General features: G+C 48.9%; 1 protein-coding gene across 6 annotated transcripts in view; it reads right to left on the minus strand.

The window, feature by feature from the left end:
* GAS7 (growth arrest specific 7) overlaps positions 1-20,181 on the minus strand; it is a 255,175-nt gene that overhangs the window by 141,023 nt on the left and 93,971 nt on the right. The gene's annotated exons all lie outside the window — the stretch shown is intronic.

Raw genomic sequence — 20,181 nt, forward strand, 5'->3', positions numbered from 1 at the left:
ATTGCTGTGTAGACTTCTGGGCTTGGGATGGAGCCTGAGCTCTTGGACCCTCCCACCCTACAGGGTCTTAGAGCCCACAAGTCCACACAGCAATGAAACTGCCCCACAGCCTGAGCCCTGCGAGCCCAAGTTGGCTGGCACAGGCCACCTGCAGGTTTTCTTTGCTGTGTGGACAGATCTCACTGTATTCTCCTGGGGCTCCAGCTCTGCTGTCAACAGTGGCACAAGCAAGAACTGAGGAAAAGTCTGCCAAGCAGCCCAGGAAAAGGTGGGCTAGCCATGGAGCCAGCGCAGGAACCTGAACCCACAGGGATGCTGTGCTGCTCACACTACTGAAGGCTTAGGCAGGACTCATGGGAGGAGCCTGGGAGGCTGGGCTTGGCAGCAGGGCCGGCCTTAGAGAAAATGGTGCCCTGGGCGAACTTGTATTTTGGTGTCCCCATCACCCTTGGCCCCCATAGGTTCCCTAGGCTTTCCCCTCCCCTCTCCTACCCCCAACCTCAACACTTTCAGGCCCTGTTGCCTTCCCTTAGTCCTCAATCTGTATTGGAAGAGCTTCCAGAGCTCAGTCCTGGCACCAGTTAAGCACTGGCAGGGTGGACTGATAGTGGCAGCTGCTGGCTGGGCACCCAGCTCTGAAGGCAACGCCATTGGCAGCAGCAGCGCAGAGGTAAGGATGGCATGGTACATGGTGTATTGCCAAGCCTACTTCTGCTATTGCCACCCTTACTTCTGCGCTGCTGCTGCAACTGGTGGTGCCTGGCACTCAGCCTGTGGCTCAAGGTGGGCTTCGTACTGTCACACAGGGGTTGCATCTTGCCAGAGCCCACTGCCTTCCTGCAGCCCTGTAACTGCTCCTGGCTCACCGGGGCACCATTTCAGATTTTGAGGGGTGGGAGGCAACTTTAACCATGATTCCAGGGACTACTTAGGTTCCTGAAAACTATAGGTTTTTTTGCAGATAACAATGTAGGAATTAGCTGACAGGAGCATTGTATTTAATTGTTATCTAAAGAAAGAAAAAATATATACAAACACCATTTAAAGCCACATTTTAATTTTTTTATGTAAATTTAGAACAATCAGGAGAGAATACAGCAAAATATTCCCAATCCCAAACCTAGACAGATCAATTCTGCGGCTTTAACACAGATATCAGAAACACAAGTTTGATACTTTGTACGCTATCTTTAGTAGAGAAAAATAAAAATAAATAAAATCTTCTTAAAATTGGCTTACTTTCCCTAACAGAGACACCTGTTACTGCCATTATCTACTCTATTTCAGTCAGGTTTTTTTCATCCCACTAAAAATGTATTTACTTAATTTTAACATACGTGAGTAAGGGTTTTTACTCTTTTATTAAGAAAGGGAATTTATTTTTCTAATTATTTTTGCATTTATGTTTACCGATCACAATCATGTGCGTGAAACTCAAATTTGACTCCACCATTGCTATTAGTATCACACTTGGAATTGCATTTATTTTCATACAACTTATAAGTTATTTCACAGATATAACCAAAAATACAATTTGAAAATAAGCGACCTTCATCTGCCCAGTGTCTAAAGTTGTGTGTTTAGCTTATGATTTTTAAACTGACACTGCTAAGGTCAGTACAAGCTAAATTTACAATCTAGGAGGATACTATTATTTGATTGTACCACTTTAAATAATAAATGACAAAGCACAATATGATAATAAAAGTAATAACGATAATTACTCCAGCCAGTACAGGTTAGGCATTTTAGAACTGACTACTCAAAGAATTAAATTTAAGCATAAGAGAGAAATAAAACTATTTCTCAGTCAAAAAACTAAAATAACATCAATGTAATCCTTAATGGTCTTTGAAAGAATAAAATTACAGAGACTATATGTGTCTTGCACATTTCAGTAGGAAGTACCAAGAACAACAACAACAATACAAGCGTGTGTGTTGGGGGAATGTGAGAGTGAGAGAGAGAGAGAGAGAGAGAGAGGGCACTGTCACTTTAAGTCAGGGAAGGGCAAACTACAGCCTGCGGGCCAGATCCAGCCCACAAGCCGTTTTAAGATGACCCCTAAGCTGCACTAAGCTGCTCAGCCCCACTCTAGCCGGGGCGCTGGGTCGAGGGCCACACCCCTGAGCCTCTTCCTACGCCCCAACCCCTTGCCCCCGCCCTGATCCCCCTCCCACTCTCCAAACCCCTCAATCCCAGTCCGGAGCACCCTCCTGCACCCCAAACCTCTCATCCCCAGCCCCACTCCAGAGCCTGCAATGCCAGCCAGAGCCCTCACCCCCCGCACCCTTGCCCCAGCCCTGATCCGCCTCCTTCCCTCCGAACCCCTCAGTCCCAACCCAGAGCACCCTCCTACACCCCAAACTCCTCATCCAGAGCAGCACCCAGAGTCCACTCCTTCTCCCGCACCCCAACCCCAATTTTGTAAGCATTCATGGCCCTCCATACAATTTCTATTCCCTGATGTGGCCAGGGCCGGCTCCAGGGGTTTTGCCACCCCAAGTGGCGGAAGAAAAAAAAAGCCGCGATCGCGATCGGCGGCAGCTCCACCACGCAGCTTTCTTCTTCGGTGGCAATTCGGCCACAGCTCCTTCGCTCCAAAAGGGAACAAGGGACCTACCGCCGAACTGCCACCAAATGGCCTGACGTGCCGCCCCTTCCCCTTGGCCACCCCAAGCACCTGCTTGCTGAGCTGGTGCCTGGAGCCGGCCCAGAATGTGACCCTCAGGCCAAAAAGTCTGCCCACCCCTGCTTTAAGCACAGCACTCGGTAGTCTGAAGGCTTGCTCGGTCCGGCAGCAGCTGGTAGCAGCTCCCACTATTAACCCAGAGGAGCGCAGCAGCACACGCCCAGATTCCTGTCTCCCCACCCCAGCTCATCGGAGACCGGGTACACAGGCAGGGGGATGGGGACTCCCCACCATCAGCCCCCCACCCTCTGCACAGCACACAGGAGGCTCTCAGGAGCAGGTTGGCCAGGGACAGCTCCAAGCAGGGGGAGGGGACAGGAGCAGCAGTGGCAGCAGACAGCTGAAGAGCAATGGGAGAGAGCAAGAGGGACAGGACTCCCCTGCTCTGGAAGTGCCCCCTCAGGAAGGCATGTTTTGGGCATCACCCAGCCTGCCCACCTCCACAGTTGGCCCTACCTGGCCCAGCAGGCCCTGAGTGGCAGCCCCTTATAGGCCATTGATTGACTGATAGAAGGGCTTAAACCAGGAAGTAACAGCTCCAGCCCCTGCTCGCAAAGGACCCGAGACTCTGGCTTCCAGCTCTGGTTTGTCCTTGGCTTTGTTCTGCAACTGCTGCCTGCAAGCTGGCATCTGACCCCGAGCTCCTGGTGACCTGATCCTGCCCGGCTCTCCATTCGCCCTCTGGCCCGTCTGAGACTCTGACCTGCCGGTACCTGACTCGGCCCGACTCCTGCTCGAAAGTCTGACCGCCCTTGTCCCGGTTGTGCCAGCCACCATGTCACATCAAGGCACTACTGAGAGCTAGTACCATAACCTAGATCACCAGGCATAACAACGCATGTAGAGGACTTAGCCCCATGCTATGGTGCATGGTGTTTAGCTGTTCCTGCCCAGACATCGCTAACACCAGAGCTATATGCCACTAGACCTGTTCAGTCTGAAGTCTGCATTCACACAAGGTTCAGGTTCCAAAGCCAAGCACTCAGATCTCAGGATATGTGAGGCTATTAAGGGGCCATGCCCCCTCTGCTCAGCCCCCAGGCATGTGCATCCAGAGACAGTCTATTCAAGGCCTGATTCACTCTCCAGGAAAGCCCTCTGGGTAGTGTCCAGTGAATCAGATAGCTCAATTTTTATTTAATCTTTCCTCTCCAGTGAGTGGACCCCGCCTCACTGATCCTACATCCTCCAGCCTGCAGCGATGCAAGCTCTGCTGGTGGGCCTCACATTTGATCTCATTCACAGGACCTCCAGGAATACGAACTGCACGCATCCACTGAAGTGGGTTTTAGCCCACAAAAGCTTATGCTCAAATAAATGTGTTAGTCTCTAAGGTGCAACAAGTACTCCTGTTCTTTTTGCTGATACAGACTAACATGGCTACCCCTCCGAAACACAGGTACATGTGGTTTAGCTGCTAGAGGGCAATGTGGAAATACACTGTGCTAGTGGGTGACACTGTCTTCTGAACGCCTGTGTGGCAAAGTGGAATGGAGTAAGTGCAGCTCTGCTCTCTGCAGGACCTGGGCTCTGGTCTCAGCACTGGTAGAGCTAACTCTTTGTAGCTCTCCTTTCAAGGAGATGGGCGAATGAGCCTGACCTCTATGGCATGACACCAAGCTCACAAAGATGGCTTTAAGCACAGAAATGTTAACACCAGTCAGTGAAAGAGCTGGGACTAGAGCTCACAGTTACTGGACTTGCAGATTAATGCACCCGATATCAGGCATGGTGTGGGGGTTTGCATCCTAAACCTAGGCCAGGGAACTACCAGATCAAGCCCTTCCCTCTCTCAGCACAAAATGTCATGTGCCCTTTGCCCCTACCCACAAGGGCAAGTAAAAACAGAGTCGCTTGGCCAGGGCCAGCAGGCTGTGGCCTTGAGGGGTTGTGTTCTCTTATAGTCTTGTGTGATAGCTCTCAGCCCCCAGGGCTCATAACAAACCTGCAACTGTGAGAGAGGGGATGAGGAGAGACACATCACCCCCCTCTGCTCCCTGTCACACAATACAGCAACCTGTGGAACAGACTGACCAGGAACAAATTGCCAGACAAATGCCTTTCTTTTTCTGATGGCATTCCCAAACGAAAGGGGCGGGAACGCTGTCCGGGTGACAGCATGAGCTAGGAGAGCCCTGGACACAGGGCCTTCCGGACTCCTGCTGGAGAGATTATAGCACACTACCTTGTATGCACGGCTGCAGGTGGCGATTCAAAGGCCCAGGATCAGGGACACAGGAACAGGACCTTGCTAATGGCAAAGGCATCACTCGGGTGTTGTACAGCTAGGTCCCAAGACCCGCCCTTGCTCACACGGTGCTCATCGCTTTAACAGCATTTCTGTGGAGCCCTGTGCCCACCCCTACAGCCAGGCTGCTGCACTCGCTCTTGCACTTCTTCCCTTCTGTCTCCTTTGCTGACACAGTCCTGTTCCTCCCTCTTCCACCTGCCCCCTTTTCCAGTCATTGTGAGGGGAGGAAAACTGGATGACTTCTGCCTGGGAAGGTGTGCATGTCCCTTTAAGAGACGGGAACACCGTCCTAGAAGGTCTGGGGCAGACAAAAAAAATGAAATAATGATGACCTGTGGGAGAGAAAGGAAGGTTGAACCAATAGAGGGGAAGAGTGTGGAGGCTGGGGGAGGAGAGAACGGCCGACTCTTAGGAAGGCCCCCAAATCAGAGGCCAGACTCTGCACCACGCTCGGCCCTCTGGCTAGCCTTGCATGCGGAGCATCATGCAGGACGTCTCCCGCAGGTGGGTGCCTGGCTGGGAGATGAACTCTTTCAAAGGTCTGGCTCCAGTTGGAGCTGCCAAGCACTCCTGGAAACCTGGCCCTGGGCTCTTGTGAAAATCTGGCTCCAGGGCCCAGGCCAGGGGGATAGGGGATCTGGCCACTGATGTGCTGGGTGACCTTGTGTGTATCACTTCCCCTTCCTGGGCCATCTGTAATGGGGCCAGTACATTCAGCTGCCTTTTGGGATGCACTTGGAGAGCCATGGCTGCTGAGTGCTCAGCACTGTCATTGTCACTGCAGTGTTGCCAGCCTGAAGCATTTGAAAATCATTAGACCCCAAAACCATGATATTTTAAAACAACAGCGGTGGGGTTTCTATTTGCCATGGATGTTGGAGGGATTAAAGTTTTCTCTACAACCACGAGGGCTGGAAACTTACTTTTCACTCAGACAAAAGCTGAGATTCTCGGGGGCTCCTGTGATTTCAGGAGCTGGGGCCTTCACTGAAACATCAAACAGCACAAGACTCAGGCTAGAACGGAGAGAGTTGGCCACACTCGTATCCACTGTTGTGTACTGGCGGCAGCGTGGTGCCCAGGGTGGCTGGCCAGAGCTGGTCAGGGGCATTATACCAAAGTCTCATCCGGGAGACAGGAAGCCTGGATCAGATCTCCTCCCAGGGTAACTCCATGGGCCAGAGAGCTTCTGGTCAAGGTCGCTGTGAGCTGAGCATATAGCAGAGGGCTGGGCAGCTCCAGCTGTGGTATTTGGGATGACCTGAAATTGCAGAGAACTGACTGATCCAGGGAGGAGGGCAGTAATTAGGCTGTGTGCACAGGCAGAGTGCTCAGCCAGGCTCTGCAGCAAGGACACCTGCCATGCCACCGCACAGTTCGTTCTTCAAACGGCAGCCAACAGTCACTCTCTGCAGCAGTGAAACAGCCTGAACACTGCTCTCTACTTCATGGATCCAGCAATCTGATAGGCATCGCTTTTAGTCTGCACTCATCAGCCTTATACCCATGACTGAGGAGGAGAAAAGCCCTAATACTAAAGCCAAGGATAGGAAACCAAGAGGGCTCAGACCCAGCCTGAACACATTCTGACAGGTCAGCTGGAAATCCTCCGTGACCCCTATGTGCTCCCACAGCCTTCCACGGCGCAATACAGGCCCAGGCAGCAGTTTTGAAGGAACAGACTTCAGCTCCCTCCCGCATAGCTGGGCTGACTCTGTAGGGCAAACAGGAGCAATATGAGTCATTCGTATCCCTAAACCTGTTGCTGTGACTGACATGGGCAGGAGGCAGCTCCCCAGTTCCCTTGCAAGGTGGAGTGCACGTTGGAGTTCTGAGAAATGTGCACTATCTTTACTGCAGGCTAAAAATAAAAACCATTTCAGTTTGAATTAACTTAATAGTCAAAGCACTCAAGAGAGCCCCAAGGGCCTTAGCCTTCTTTTTCCAGGCATTCTGGTCTCCTTCGAGCTGGCCCATCATTACCGTGCGTGATGCTTTGGGGGATCAGTCCAGACCAGAAGGGGATTGTGTTCCCTGTATCCTTAGGTGCTTCTATGCTGTGCAGCTTTGGCTCAGCGCCCTGATGCCAGCAGCCTGCTCACAGCACAAGAGCCTCAACCTGGCTTCCACCAGCCTGGTTACTCCTCGCAGGGTGACACCTAGGCATGGCCCAATATCTAAATAAGTACTTTGCCTCAGTCTTTAATAAGGCTAATGGGGAGCTTAGGGGTAATGGAAGGATGACAAACGGGAATGAGGATATGGAGGTAGAAGCCATACTTGAACAGCTTAATGGGACAAAATCGGAGGGCCCGGACAATCTTCATCCGAGAATATTAAAGGAACTGGGGCATGAAATTGCAAGCCCGTTAGTGAGAATTTTTAATGAATCAGTAAACTCAGGGGTTGTACCGTACGACTGGAGAATTGCTAACGTAGTTCCTATCTTTAAGAAAGGGAGAAAGAGTGATCCGAGTAACTATAGGCCTGTTAGTTTGACATCTGTAGTATGTAAGGTCTTGGAAAAAAATTTGAAGGAGAAAGTAGTTAAGGACATTGAGGTCAATGGTAATTGGGACAAAGTACAACATGGTTTTACTAAAGGTAGATCGTGCCAAACCAACCTGATCTCCTTCTTTGAGAAGGTGACAGACTATTTAGACAAAGGAAATGCAGTAGACCTAATTTACCTCAATTTCAGTAAGGCATTTGACACAGTTCCACATGCGGAATTATTAGTCAAATTGGAAAAGATGGGGATCAATATGAGAATTGAAAGGTGGATAAGGAACTGGTTAAAGGGAAGACAACAACGGGTCATACTGAAGGGTGAACTGTCAGGCTGGAAGGAGGTTACTAGTGGAGTTCCTCAAGGATCGGTTCTGGGACCAATCTTATTTAACCTTTTTATTACTGACCTTGGCACAAAAAGCGGGAATATGCTAATAAAGTTCGCGGATGACACGAAGCTGGGGGGGTATTGCTAACACGGAGAAGGACCGGGATATCATACAGGAAGATCTGGACGACCTTGTAAACTGGAGTAATAGTAATAGGATGAAATTTAATAGTGAAAAGTGCAAGGTCATGCACTTAGGGATTAATAATAAGAACTTTAGATATAGATTGGGGACGCATCAGTTGGAAGCAACAGAGGAGGAGAAGGACCTTGGGGTATTGGTAGATCACAGGATGACTATGAGCCGCCAATGTGATATGGCCGTTAAAAAAGCTAATGCAGTTTTAGGATGCATGAGGCGAGGTATTTCCAGCAAGATAAGGAAGTGTTAGTACCGTTATATAAGGCACTGGTGAGACCCCATCTGGAATACTGTGTGCAGTTCTGGTCTCCCATGTTTAAGAAGGATGAATTCAAACTGGAACAGGTTCAGAGACAGGCTACTAGGATGATCCAAGGAATGGAAAACCTGTCATATGAAAGGAGACTCAAAGAGCTTGGCTTGTTTAGTCTAGCCAAAAGAAGGCTGAGGGGGGATATGCTTGCTCTTTATAAATATATCAGAGGGATTAATATTAGGGAGGGAGAGGAATTATTTAAGCTTAGTACCAATGTAGATACAAGAATGAATGGGTATAAACTGGACACTAGGAAGTTTAGACTTGAAATTAGATGAAGGTTTCTAACCATTAGAGGAGTGAAGTTCTGGAACAGCCTTCCAAGGGGAGTAGTGGGGGCAAAAGACATATCTGGCTTTAAGATTAAGCTTGATAAGTTTATGGAAGGGATGGTATGATGGGAGAGCCTAATTTTGGCAATTGATCTTTGATTATCACCAGATAGGTATGCCCAGTGGTTGGTGATGGGATGTTGGATGGGATGGGATCTGACTTACTGCAGAGAATTCTTTTCTGAGTGCTGGCTGGTGAGTCTTTCCCACATGCTCAGGGTTTAGCTGATCGTCATATTTGGGGTCAGGAGGGAATTTTCCTCCAGGGCAGATTGGCAGAGGCCCTGGAGGTTCTTCGCCTTCCCCTGCAGTGTGGGGCGTGGGTCACTTGCTGGTGGATTCTCTGCAGCATGAGGTCTTCAAACCACAATTTGAAGACTTCAATAACTCAGGCATAGGTTAGGGGTTTGTTATAGAAGTGGATGGGTAGGGTTCTGTGGCCTGCTTTGTGCAGGGGGTCGGACTAGATGATCACATTGGTCCCTTCTGACCCTAGAATCTATGAATCTATAAACAGCACTTCAATCCTGAGACTCCCCAAAACTGTCTCCTCTGCACTGCTCAGCCCCTCTCCCTGCAGCACTCTTAAAACCTTACCAAGTTCTCTGCTCCTTTCAAGAGATGGGACACAGCACCCGCCTGGTAGTTTGGCTGACGATCTTACCCTTCCATTTGATAAACTGCACTGAGATGGTTGTGTAAGAAAACAAGATTTAGTTTATTACCAAAGAGCAGATGTTTCAGGGATTCCAAACAGAAGCAATTGGATAGAAATGATTACAAACAAATGAAAGTAAAAATACGCTTATAAGACTCAACCCTAACTTAACAAAGTAAAGTAATTTTCCCACCACATTTGTTCTTCCAGATGGCTGGCCAGTCCTTAGCCAGGGTCCAACACAGAGCCCAAAACGCTGCCTTTCTTTGTCCCCTTAGGTGAAGGATGCCAACGTGCCTTTTTCTATCTGCCTGTTATCCTGAAAGTTTATCTTTGTTTTCAAAGCCAGGCAGTCCTGCTGGGGGAATCAGGGAGTTCACACCTTGTGAATTTTTGCAGTCCCCTCCCCAACCCGGATAGTTAAGCAACTGCCTCCCCAGTTTGCTAATTTGATTATGATACAACTCTACCTCGATATAATGCAACCCGATATAACATAAATTCAGATATAAGGTGGTAAAGCAGTGCTGGGGGTGGGGGCTGCGCACTCCGGTGGATCAAAGCAAGTTCGATATAATGCAGTTTCACCTATAATATGGCTAAAGATTTTTTGGCTCCCGAGGACAGCGTAGAGGTGTATTTACCTTTTATGTAAATATACTTGTATATTCTCTCTTTGCTGAATTTACACTGGAGACACAGCCAAGCAGGTGGAACCACATTCATTTGTCCAGGGTGAGGTGACTTAAGCCCTACCTGCCAACTACATTTTAAGAACATATTTCCAGGGCATATTTATAATTTTTCACGTATCACCTGTGCATGCACCACACAATAATAATAATGACCAGTATGTCGCCAGTGTACACACGACACCTTCCACGATGCCTTCTAAACACAGGTTATGACACCAGTGAGCTTGAGTCTGCTGAGCTGGTCAGGCCAGCTGAGGCTGACTGTTAGTACCGGAATGCCATGGCCTTCAGGCTTTGGGGTGCTTTTAGGGCCACATCTTGTGACCAAATGTGTTGGGGCAGTCCCTGTCCTGCCACATTACCAAGATTTGAGGCTCCCCACAGCAGGGCCAGTTCTTGTGATATTTGATGTTTTCCTTAAAGCCCCAGCTCACTACAAGAGAATCTTCCATTTTAGAACATCTATTTCTAACCTCTCTGGTTGTGAAGAAAAGCCAGGAAAAATGATCCAAGCGGGACCCAAACGCTCAAAAGCGAGAGGAGAATAAACCCCCCAACACTGATTATTTTGAAAATTCCCTATATTTTATGCCAGTATTAGGGGGCCCGACTGCTGATTTCTAGCCATTTGGGGCTGGTGATACTGTTCCTAGGTCTCTCTCAGCAGGCTGAATATTGACGGCTATGGGACCATCCCGGAGGTCTGCTGAGCAGCCTGAGGGGAAATGAAAGTCTCTGCCATGGCTCACTAGCTTTGCTGGGGTGCAGTTAGCACTGGCCCTCCCTTTCCCATTAACTACTGGCCAGCCAGTGACAAGACATCTCTTGTCCCCAAGCCCTCTCCACTCTGGCCGGGAGTGTCACTGTAAATGGGGGATGGGTGTGCTCTGGAAAAGAAAAAAGGAGCTCCCAGCACAGGTGGGCAGCAGCACAAACGTAATGAGCCCCCGATGTTCCCATTTGGAAAAGCTCAGCTGCTGGACAGGAGGCCACCAGCAGCACCAAGTTCTTGCCTATTGAGAGTTACAGCAAACTCTTTGGCATAATTAATGGTGATGTTTCAAAGGAAATCAATGACACACAATTTGTCTGACAAGCCAGGATTTTTCTCCTAGACGGAGGACTCCCACGTGGGCTCTGGGGCTGTGAGGCACCATTGTATCAGCTGTGCAAGGGGGTGAGGTGAGGGACACTCTCCTGTGACACCCTCCTGATTGCAGCATGAGCAGGTTTTGAAGCAGTCTAGCATTCAGCTGTTTGCACAATGAGAGCGTCTCCACTTCAGGCCGCTCTGGAAAGCAGCACATGGCTGGAGAGCTGGTTACTAGATCTGCGCAGACCGACTGGTGGCTGGGAGGCGGCAAGTTCATGCCCCACTAGTATCTGCTGCCTGCACACATCATGGAGCCCGTCACAAATGCAAGGAATGCCAAGGAGTTCCCTGGCTGGGGGGCTTTTGAGTAGATCTTAAAATACAAGGTACTGTGGGGCCACTAAAAATTAAAGAGGCTTTGGCACTGTGACATTACACCCCATATTCTTCATAGAAATATGGTTATGATATAAATATGACATAAGATATACTTTATGCAAGATGGCTCATGTAAGATATCACTGGAAAGGTTATGATTTACCAAATGTGATTATCCCATTTGTATGCATGTATCGTTTCTGTACCTGAAGTTAGGAATATTGACTATATAACAATTACAACTGTGCGTACTTGGGGAAACGCCCACCAGACAGTAAGCAATCAGCCATAATGGGCCATTAGAAAAAGACAATGAGTCTCTGAAGATGTGGATCTCCCATCTGTCTAGAGTTCCTTCCTATGGACATTGCAAATAAACCTGGTTTCATAGATGCTTTGACACTGCAAGGTCAGGTGATAAGATCATCTGATACAAAATACCACCTTGGACACTGCTGGTACTTTTCCTCAATAGGGGGATGGGGATCAGACAAAGGCTTCCCATCTTAGGTAAATCCTTTTTAAGACTTGGGAGGGGGCCAATCTGGTCTCTGCTCCATTTCCTACCCAAGAAGAAAGACTGCTGAAAGTACCTGAGGGGGTCAAAGGAATTAACCTGAGGGGAAAGACTGGATCCAAACTGAGACAGGGTCTGGTCTGCAAGAAGAAATAACTGGAACTCTAGCTACAAAAACTCTTCAACTGGTCTAAAATAACATTTAGGGTGAGAAATTACTTCTTGAAACTAGTCTCTATAAGATCTTAAGCTTAGTGTGCGTGTTTTGTTTTATTTGCTCAGTAAACTGCTTTGTTCTGTTTGCTATCCCTTATAATCACTTAAAATCTGCCTTTTATAGTTAATACATTTGTTTTATTTATTATTAAACCCAGTTTGTGCAATTTCTAATTGCGGGGGGGGCAAGACGTTGTGCATATTTCTTTTCACATTGAGGGAGAGGGTGAATTTTTAGGAGCTTGCACTATGCAGATCTTTCTATACAGCGCAAGACAGTATTATTTTGGGTTTATTCCCCAAAAGAGGTGTACACAAGAATGCTTCGTGAATCCCCTCACACAGAGCTGACTTCAGTCTGTGTCTGCAGCTGGGTGTGGCCCTACCTGTGTGTGTGCTGCAAGAGGATGGAGAGCCTAATTCAGCAAAATAGGGAGAGGGAATCCAGGCTAGTGGAGCAGGAGGGCACAGTACATCAGGTGTCATCCCAGAGGGCGGGGGGGCGGTCTAACCCATCACAGCCACCAAGTCCCAGTTTGCCCAGCTCCCTAGGCAAAGCTTCCTTGCCCGCACTGTCGGTGCAGTGTGTGATCACCCCCATAGGTGGCTGCTGCCTTTTGGTGGTGCTCCACATAGTGAGCTAAGCTGTTTGCTTTGCTCTGACTGCCAGCTGAGGAGCCAGCTGATAAGCAGTATGCTCAGCTGACTCTCCTCCTAGGACCCCCTCGAAAGCCATGCTTTGCTCACCCTCACCAGCTCTCTCATTCATCACCAGAGCCACCACTCCGTGTTATATCTTCCAAACAAAAATGCCTATTCCTACTTTGAACGGTTTCCCAGCCATGACTCAGAGAGGGCTCCTCATCTCCACTTTCTATCAATCTTGGTTTTCAAATGCTGCAATGTCACTGCTCCTATGCTTGGCCTTGCGACAGTCTGGTGGCTGGAAGGACACTGCTGCTCATGAGCAGCCTGCAGGAGACAGGCTTCCAAATGGGCTATGGTCAGCATGTCTTGTTTGACATGAGCTGATTCCTGTTTTGACAAATATTCCACTAGCTGGGCTCTGTTCTGCCAGGTTCACTGTTTCTGTAACTGGAATCACACCTGCTGTGGGCTTCAGGCAGCCACAGCAAGAGTTCCTGCAGCTCCAGCTGACAAGGAATTATCCCCCCACACTGATTCTCAGGATCAGTGGAAGGCCTAGGAGAGTCTCCTTTCCTAGTACCTCCCCCAGGAGGCTCTGACTGCATTTAGACTTCCAGCTGAGCCATGAGGAGCACTGCCAGGTGCAGCCCAGGCCCTTTGAGTAGCTCTCCTCCTAGTTAAAGCCAACCCACCTCCACCTCTCACTTACCATTTCGGAGCTAGTGGCTCCCCAGTGGGAATCTTCTCCAAGACAGGGCTGGCCGCAGCTCTGCATTGCTCAGGGGCCAAGCAGAGAAAGGACACAAAACCTCGTTGTTAGATGAAGTCAGCTCACTGCCTGCTCGCTCTGGATGTGGAAAGCTTCCATGACATGGCTGAATCCCCAAGCAAGAGTGGGGCCTGCTTCCAGGGCCCTGTGAAAAGCTCTGAGCACTGCTTTATTCTTGGCTGAGAATCCAAAGGATTCACTCCAGACAGCCCAAATGCAAAGCTTCTGGGAGCATGAGAGCGGATATGTGGTGGTAGAGCACAATGGCCACATCTGTGCCACTGACCAGTTGCTTTCCTTGCACAGGCCAAGCGAACAAGTGCTGCTTTGTCAGTCACTATGGCCTTCTGGGTCCCTTCCCCTCTGGTCCTGCTGGGGAACTGTCTCAGCCCAGTCCCATGTACAATGCCTGGCCTGCTGGAATGTAACGTTGCAAAAGAAAAGAGCCCTGCTGGAGCAGCTCTGCCCTCCCTGCTGCCAGACTGGAGTAAGTGCTGTGTGCTATCAGCATGACAGCTCCGCTTCCAGGCCCCACACTAGATCAGGGACTCCTTGTTCTGGGCACTGTGCAGACACACCCCTCTCTCTCTGAATAGAGACAGAGAGGAAGAATCACTGTCACCAGTACAGAGACAGAGTAAGTGACTTGGCAGCCTTCCTCCCATCTCATGGGAAGGGGAGGTAAGAAAGTGCTGCTGGACATGTTCCCCCTGGCTGCTCCTTCACAAGGCAACAGCATCTTGGCCTTTCCCCTGCCTCACTGGGAGCGACTGGCATATCCATTAAAGTTCAGCCAAGGTCTCATTCCTGAGGGTGTCAAAGAATCATAGAAGATTAGAGATGGAAAAAACCTCGGGAGGTCATGTAGTCCAACCCCCCTGCTCAAAGCAGGACCAACACCAAATAAATCATCCCAGCCAAGGCTTTGTCAAGCCGGACCTAAAAAACCTCTAAGGATGAAGATTCCACCACCTCCCTAGGTAACCCATTCCAGTGCTTCACCACCCTCCTAGTGAAATAGTTTTTCCTGATGTCCAATCTAGACCACCCCCACTGCAACTTGAGACCATTGCTCTTTGTTCTGTCATCTACCACAACTGAGAACAGCCGAGTGCAGTTCTCTTTGGAACCCCCCTTTACGTAGTTGAAGGCTATTATCAAATCCCCCCTCACTCTTCTCTTCTGCAGACTAAATAAGACCAGTTCCCTTAGCCTCTCATCGTAAGTCATGTGCCTCAGCCCCTAATCATTTTTGTTGCCCTCAGTTGGACTCTCTTCAACTTGTCCACATCCTTTCTGCAGTGAGGGGGCCCAAAACTGGACGCAATACTGCAGATGTGGCCTCACCAGTGCCAAATAGAGAGGAATATTCACTTCCCTCAATCTGCTGGCAATGCTCCTACTAATGCAGCCCAATATGCTGTTAGCCTTCTTGGCAACAAGGGCACACTATTGACTCAAATCCAGCTTCTTGTCCACTGTAATCCACAGGTCCTTTTCTGCAGAACTGCTGCTTAGCCAGTCGGTCCCCAGCCTGTAGCAGTGCATAGGATTCTTCAGTCCTTAGTGCAGGACTCTGTACTTGTCCATGTTGAACCTCATCAGATTTCTTTTGGCCCAATCCTCCAATTTGTCTAGGTCACTCTGGACCCTATCCCTATCGTCCAGTGTATCTATCTCTCCCCACATCTTAGTGTCATTCACAAACTTGCTGAGAGTGCAATCCATCCCATCATCCAGATTATTAATGAAGATATTGAACAAAACCTCCCCAGAGGCCTTGGTGGCAGCAACGCCCCCCAAAAGGCAAAACCACCTGTGCTGCCAACCAGAGACTGCAGCCTGGCAAGCAGTTTCCCAACGCCATTCCGCTGCCAGGCCTTGGAGTGGGACACCTCACCCTGCCCCTGCCTACTGTTGAGACAATGCGTCCCTGTGCCAGAGATCGTAGATTTTTTGCAGCAGTACTCCATCAGGGGAGGGACGCACACAGGAGCTGTCTTGTGCAGCCATTGGTGCCTCCTGTAGCATGTGCACCCCCAACCATCCTCTCAGTTCCTTCTCTACCACAGAGCTTGACTGTGTAACTCCAAAGTAGAGGGGAGGAGGGTGGGTAGTGGAGCACCCACAGGGACACACATCTTGAAGAACCATCGTTACTGCACAAAGTGAGTCAATTCTTCTTCAAGTAGTAGTAGTATCCCTGTGGGTGCTCCACTCTGGGTGCTTGAAGAGCAGTATCCCACCAGGGGTGGCAGGGGTTCGGAGTTATGTATAAGTGTGTGATGAGAGCACTGTGAGGCCAATGATAGAATCTGAGACAAGGCCTTGGGTGATAGCATAATGCTTTGTGAAAGTGAGCTCTGATGTCCAGGTTGCAGCTCTACAAATGTCTATTAAGGGGACATTGTTCAAGAATGCAATCGATGTCGCCATGGCTTGTATTGAGTGGGATCTGATGCCCACAGGGGGTCTTTTGTTATGTAGGTGGTAGCAAGTTTGAATACAGGAAGAGATTCATTTGGAGAGTCTCTGGGTCGATATTGTAGAGCCCTTGGAGCACTCTGCTGTAGAGACAAATAGTCTCGGTGACCTGTTAAATGGTTTAGTTCTGTCCAAGTGGAAGGCTACAGCCCGTCTGACACCTAGCATGTGTAACGTTGCTTCTCGAGAATCCTTATGTAGCTTGGGATGGAAGGCAGGTAAGCATATGGTTTGGTTAATATGAAAAGGGGAAGACACTTTGGGCAAGAATTTTGGGTGAGGACATAATATGATTTTGTCTTTGGTAAATACCGTGTACAGTGGTTCAGCCATCAATGCTCCTATTTCGCTGACATGTCTTGCAGACATGGCTGCCACTGGGAATGCGACTGTCATTGACATATGAAGGAGGGAGCAGGTTGCTAGAGGTTTTAAGGGTGGTCTTGTGTGTCATTTGAACACAAGATTGAGATCTCATGGCCATGTAAGTTGGCGTGCTTCTGGGTACATGTTCTGTATACCAGCAAGAAAGCACGGTGTAATCAGGTGAGTGAATATTGAATCTCCTTCTATCTGTTCATGGAGGGCTGTGACGCAGTCAGGTGTACTTTAATAGAACTTATGGTTTACCCCATTTTCTTCAGTTCTAGTAGGTAGTCTAGGATCATAGATAGAGGCGCCTTGGTGGCAGCCAGCTGTTTTTGCTGACACCAAAGGGAGAATCTTCTCCACTTGTGGCAGTAAGTATTTCTAGTGGTGAGGCAACAGCTATTTAGTAATACCTGTTTTACTTTCTCCGAGCAGTTCAATTCTCCATGTTGGAACCACACAGGAGCCATGCTTTGAGATGCAGCTTCGCTGGGTTTGGATGGAGTGTCAGACCCTTGTTCTGGGACAGGAGGTCCGTCCGTAAGGGCAGCGGTTGTGGGGCACAGACTGCTAGGTGTGACAGGTACAGAAACCAAGTCTCTCTGGGCCATGTGGGGACAATGAGAATGATGTATGCTCTGTCGAGTCATATCTTGCGGATGACCGGTGGGATCAGTGGTATTGGCGGGAAGATGTACATGAGCCATGTATTCCACGGGATGAGGAAGTTGTCCCCTAATGACTCCAGCCCCAGGCCTGCCCTGGAGCAAAAGAGTGGACATTTGTAGTTTATTGCTGAGGCGAACAAGTTGATTACTGGGTGACCCCATTTTTGGAATATCATGCTGAGAACACTGTTGTGGATTTCTCACTCATGTTCCTGTGAGAAGTACTTGTTGAGGTTGTCAGCTGTAATGTTTTGGCATCCCAGTAGGCATGATGCTGTGATGTTTATATTATTGCGGATGCACAAGCTCCAAAAGTTCATGGCTTCTGTGCATAGCAAGGAAGTGGCGGCATGCATTGTGTACTGCACGGAGTTCCAGAAGATTGACATGTAGTCAGGTTTCCATCATGGACTACTTGCCTTGTACATTGTGATGACCCAAGTGAGAGCCCCAACTGATCAGAAGGCATCTGTTGTAATAGTCACTGATGGGGGGGTCTTGTTGAAAGGAATTCCTGAGCATACATTCCTTGGTTATGTCCACCACTGTAGGGAGAGGATAACTTTTGATGGTAGTGTCGCACGTCTGTTGAGAGAGTGTTTGCTGGGTGCATAGACCGTGCTCAACCAGTGCTGCAGACAGCGCATATGGAGTCCGGCATTCTTTACTACGAAAGTCGTAGCTGCCATATGTCCCAGAATCTGAAGGCATGTCCTCACTGAAGTTTGTGGGCTGATGGTCACTGTGGAAATAAGATTTGTCAATGTAGTGAATCTGTGGTTTGGTAATATTGTCTTGGCTTGTAAGGTGTCTAGGTTGGCTCCGATAAACTCCAGTCACTGGGTTAGTTCCAGGGTGGATTTATTTTCATTTATCTGTAGACCTAGCTAGTGAAACAGGTCTATCGTGGTCTTCAGCATGCATGCCGTTTCTTGTCAACTGACACCTTTGCGTAGGCAATTGTTTAAATACGGGAAGATTATGACTCCTTTGCATCGTAAATATGCTGCTACTACCGCGAGTGTTTTTGAGACTATGTGGGGAGCGGTGGATAGTCTGAAGGGAAAGATCCAGTACTGGTAGTGGTTGGGTCCTACTGTGAATCGCAGGAACCATCTGGGGGGCAGGATGTATGGTAATATGGAAGTATGCATCTTGGAGGCTGAGGCTGCAAACCAGCCCCCCCATCTAGCGCTGGGATTATTGAGGCCAAAGTGACTATTTTGAACCTGTGGTTACATACGAACCTGTTGAGTTTTCAGAGATCTAAGAGTGGTCTCCATCCCTCTCCTTTCTTCTCTGTCAGGAAATATTTGGAGTAAAAACCCTTCCCTTGGTATTGGTGTGGTACTGGTTCTACAGCACTCAGCAGTAGGAGATAGTCTACTTCCTGTTGCAGAAGGTGCTCATGAGATGGGTTCCTGAGGAGGGATGGGGAAGGGGGAGGGTGGGGGGATGGTTGTGAAAGGGATGGTGTGGCCAGAGTGTACCATCTCCAATATCCATTGATCTGTGGTTATCGCAGCCCAGGCACTGTAAAATGGGTGTATGCAATGACCAAAGTTGTGGGATGGAGTATCTGTTGGTGCTACAGGTGTCGGGAGGTCGTGCATACCCTGAACCAATTCTTCAAAACTGTGGCTTAGATGTAGATGGATGGTTGGACGAGGCCTAGTTATGTGGAGCTTGTCGTCTCTATGCCCATTGTTTGAGTCTGTTCTGAGTGAAGTATCGTGGTGGTTGACAGTTAAACGAGGTGTCTCGTGACCTCTGGTATGGTGTAAAGCGTGGGCATTTGTCAGGTGGTGGGTGTATGCCTAGCGTATGCCGCATCACTCAGGAGTCCTTCATGGTATGGAACACGTCGTCTGTTTGAGATGAGAATAGTTTCTCCCTATCGAAGGGAAGGTCCTCCACTTTTAGCTGTAGTTCTTCTGGAATTCCCAAAGCTTACTACCATGATGTTCTTCTCATAACCACAGCTGTTGCAGTTGTTCAGGCAGCTGTGTCCACTACATCCATTGAGGCTTGCAGTGCTGTGCGAGCTATTATCTGATCTTCATTAATAATGGCGTTGAGTTGAGGATGTTTGTGCTCAGGGAGGTCTTCCATGAGCTCTTGTATTTTACTATAGTTAGAGTAGTAATTTGCTAGTAGAGCAGAATAGTTGGCAGCTCTGAGCATAAGGGTGACTGATGAATAAACTTTATGCCCAAAGAGGTCCAGTCACTTGTTTTCTTTATCCTGTGGTGTGGAGCGGAAATGAGGCTGTTTACTGCACTGATTGGCAGCCTCTGCTACCAGAGAACAGGCTTGAGGGTGTGAAAACAAAAATTCCATGCCTTTGGCTGGAAAGAAGTATTTCCTGTCAGCCCTTTTGTTGGTGGTTGGTGCCGATGCTGGTGTTTGCCATATGGCCTCGGCAGGCTCCATTATAGCCTCATCCCTGGGGACGGCGATCTTGGCCAATGACAGCAGCTGTAAGATTTTTAACAACTTATGTTGTTTCTCCTGCATCTCATGTTAGGCAATTTCTTGGCTGTTTGCTACAATTTTGAAGAATTCTTGGAACGGTTTCAGGTCATCTGGTACTATCAGAGTATATGGAGTCACCGCTTCCTCTAGTGTGGAAGATGAGTGTGGGGCAGGTTGTGAATCACCCAGGTCTTCCTGTGATAGTCTCTCTTCCTCTTCTAGATCTGTCTCAGGGGGGTCAGAGGTTTCTCTGAGTGGTAAGGATGGATGTTCTCTGAATCCTCTTCTGGCTGGGGAATATGGGTTCTGGTATGTGGCCCAAGGACCCCATTGTGGCCATTGCATGGGGTAAGGCGATAGCAGGTAAGGCCAGTGCTGTGCATACCAGGACTGTAAATGCTCAGAGGGATTAGCGCTTAGGCTTCATAGTGGTCTCATTTGTGATGGCGATGAACATTGAGAGGAGAAGCAGTTGTGCTGCACATCTCCTTCCTCACCACTATGCATGGAGATCGGTGCAGGAGATGAAGGATTGTACTCTGCTATGTAGCTCGGGGAGTGATCGGTGCCAAGTAGTGG

This window comes from Gopherus flavomarginatus, chromosome 12 (genome assembly GCF_025201925.1).
Source record: "Gopherus flavomarginatus isolate rGopFla2 chromosome 12, rGopFla2.mat.asm, whole genome shotgun sequence".
Lineage (NCBI taxonomy): Eukaryota > Metazoa > Chordata > Testudines > Testudinidae > Gopherus > Gopherus flavomarginatus.